We start from the raw sequence: 3,049 nt of genomic DNA on the forward strand, positions 1-3,049 counted from the left end.
GCAAACAAAACAGTAACAAAAGGTTTTTTAAATAACTAAAAAGGGAGTGCCGCCTACCACACCCTATATAAGCATGGTCCATGGACTCCACAAGACCACAAAAAGTGCAGGTGTCCTGGGAGTCCGTAAACCTATACATTCTCCGATTGTAGGGGACTGCTGCATGCAACACCCTCTAACCCAGGTCCCCCATAGAAAGTGGGAGGACATCTCCGTAGAGGGCATCCCATCAGGGGCCTCGGTCGCCGGACGGCAACAAGCCACGCTAGGGCGTGTCCGGGCAGCAGACGAGGGCGAGAAAATGGAAGGTGTGCAGCAGCAGTCCATACAAAAAGCTCCTCCGTGCCGTGCCAAATGGCACGGAGGCCATGTCCCCGAGGCGGCTCATATTGCGGGGCACCGGCACCTGTGGGAGGGTTCGGGGTTTGGGGCCAATGTGGAATTCCGTCCGAACAGGGGAACGTTCAGCAGGAAGACCACCGCACACCTGGGCCACCTCGAGACCTAAAATTACATCGAGTCCGAGCATGACCGTCCTTAGGTCTTGGATGGCATCGGCTGCGAGCTGGACACTCACAGACAAGCGATGTGCCAACTCCTGCAGGAGCATCCAGCCCAATCCTCCGCCACCCAGCATGTCCCCGATCCTGGTCACCCCGGCAGCCACAGCCCTCCTCTCCACCAGCCCCTGAAAAGGACGGAGGGGCGGATTCCTGAGCAGCGGCTCACTGACCATAGACACTACTCCTGACGGGGAGAGCTGCGTCGCAAAGCGACCATGTTCCAAACTTTGATCAAAAAATATGGAACACTTCACGAATTTGCGTGTCATCCTTGCGCAGGAGCCATGCTAATCTTCTCTTTATCGTTCCAATCTTAGTATATGTGTAACTCTTTTGGAGTTAAACCAATTAAACTAAATTAACAAAATGAGGGATAAATCAAGCACAGCCCATAATTCAGGTCAGCTGTAAAACTAAGGACAAAGTTTAAAGGAAACTTACAAACTTTAAACCAAAATGTGATTAAGCGGGTCAATAAAACACCCCAGTCCCCGCGGTGCCCACCGAGCATGGAAGGCCTCGAGTGTGCCAGCAGACACCGCATGCTCCCTCTCTAGCGACACCCGACTGCGAACGTAGCCGCGGAAGAGGGACAAACAATCGGGCGGGACTCCCCCGTCGATCGCCCGCTGCCTGGACCTGTTAATGGCCAACTTGGCCAGGCCCAGGAGCAGGTTCACAAGGAGGTCCTCCTCCTTCCCGACCCCATTCCGCACCGGGTGTCCGTAGATCAGGAGCGTGGGGCTGAAGTGCAAACAAAACATTAATAAAAGATTTTTCAAATAACTAAAAAGGGAATGCAGCCTACCACACCCTATGTAAGCATGGTCCACGGACTCCACAAGACCACAAAAAGGGCAGGTGTCCTGAGATTCCGTGAACCTATGCATTCTATGATTGTAGGGGACTGCTGCATGCAACACCCTCCAACCCAGGTCCCTGATAGAAAGTGGGAGGACACCTCCGTAGAGGGCCTCCCATCGGAAAAAATATGGAACGCTTCACGAATTTGCGTGTCATCCTTGCGCAGGGGCCATGCTAATCTTCTCTGTATCATTCCAATTTTAGTATATGTTAACTCTTTTGGAGTTAAACCAATTAAACTAAATTAACAAAATAAAGGATAAATCAAGCACAGCCCCTAAGTCAGGTCAGCTATAAAAGCAAGGTCAAAGTTTAAAGGAAACTTACAAACTTTGAATCAAAATGTGATCAAGGGGGTCAATAAAACACCCCAATCCCCGCGGTGCCCACCGAGTACAGAAGGCCTTGAGAGTGCCGGCAGACACCGCATGCTCCCTCTCTAGGGACACCCAGCCGCGAACGTAGCCGCGGAAGAGGGACAAACAATCGAGTGGGACTCCTCCCTCGATCACCCGCTGCCTGGACCTGTTAATGGCCAACTTGGCCAGGCCCAGGAGCAGGTCCACGAGGAGGTCCTCCTCCTTCCCGACCCCCTTCTGCACCGGGTGTCCATAGATCAGGAGCGTGGGGCTGAAGTGCAAACTAAACATTAATAAAAGGTTTTTTAAATAACTAAAAAGGGAGTGCAGCTTACCACACCCTATGTAAGCATGGTCCATGGACTCCACAAGACCGCAAAAAGGGCAGGTGTCCTGGGAGGCCGTGAACCTATGCATCCTACGATTATAAGGGACTGCTACACGCAACACCCTCCAACCCAGGTCCCCAGTAGAAAGGGGAAGGACACCTCCGTAGAGGGCCTCCCATCAGAAAAAATATGGAACGCTTCACGAATTTGCGTGTCATCCTTGCGCAGGGGCCATGCTAATCTTCTCTGTACCGTTCCAATTTTAGTATATGTGTAGTTGCACATGTAAATAAACTCCTAAGAATGTCTCCCTGCTTATGGCTCTTTGTTCTGATGATCACTGTTCCGATCACTCAGATGTGAAACCTTTCTGAACAAGGTAAAGGCAGGTCTCTCAGTCCAGGGTCTCTTCCCTGTGGTTTGTGCAACATTCAGTCCAAAGTGATGGTCCAGCCTTGCACTTCCTGGACACATTACTGATGCCTGCACAATGACAGTGCTTGTCATTGCTGCCAGAATGTCATGGGCAGACATAACAGAGTTCCGTCATTCTCTCTGTGTGATCTCAGCATCTTTAAGGTAGGGCTGGCCCCCAAATCTTCAGCATCTGTGACCAGTGACGCTGTGCTCCTGAAGGGCTCAAGTACTGTAGGCTGACAAAGGATCAAATGCTTTTAAAGTTTCATGGCTGCATCTCTATGATATGACCCTGATCACAGAGGGCAAGTGAGCTGCCCTCAGCCAGACAGGTGTCAGACATTTTCAGAGGCTATATGAAGATCAATGGTGTGGCCTCACGGCATGTCGTCATCATCCTCCTGCAATCAAATGTCTATTTGAGCCTCCACTATGTCTCCATGTCAGGAGCATTCTCACAGAGGGTATGTGCGCTGCCATAAGCCAGACTGGAGTCAAATGTTCATAGATGCAATGT

General features: G+C 51.0%; 2 non-coding genes and 1 pseudogene across 2 annotated transcripts; all 3 read right to left on the reverse strand.

Moving 5' to 3' along the window:
* Positions 1-797: 797 nt before the first annotated feature.
* LOC121283681 lies at positions 798-908 on the reverse strand. Its single transcript, XR_005944329.1, has one exon. It is a non-coding gene; the product is annotated as a U6 spliceosomal RNA (small nuclear RNA).
* A 640-nt stretch (positions 909-1,548) lies between these two features.
* LOC121283672 lies at positions 1,549-1,658 on the reverse strand. Its single transcript, XR_005944321.1, has one exon. It is a non-coding gene; the product is annotated as a U6 spliceosomal RNA (small nuclear RNA).
* Positions 1,659-2,298: 640 nt separating this feature from the next.
* LOC121283676 lies at positions 2,299-2,398 on the reverse strand (annotated as a pseudogene).
* Positions 2,399-3,049: the final 651 nt, after the last annotated feature.

The sequence above is a fragment of the Carcharodon carcharias genome, chromosome 10 (assembly GCF_017639515.1).
Source record: "Carcharodon carcharias isolate sCarCar2 chromosome 10, sCarCar2.pri, whole genome shotgun sequence".
In the NCBI taxonomy this organism is placed as follows: Eukaryota; Metazoa; Chordata; class Chondrichthyes; order Lamniformes; family Lamnidae; genus Carcharodon; species Carcharodon carcharias.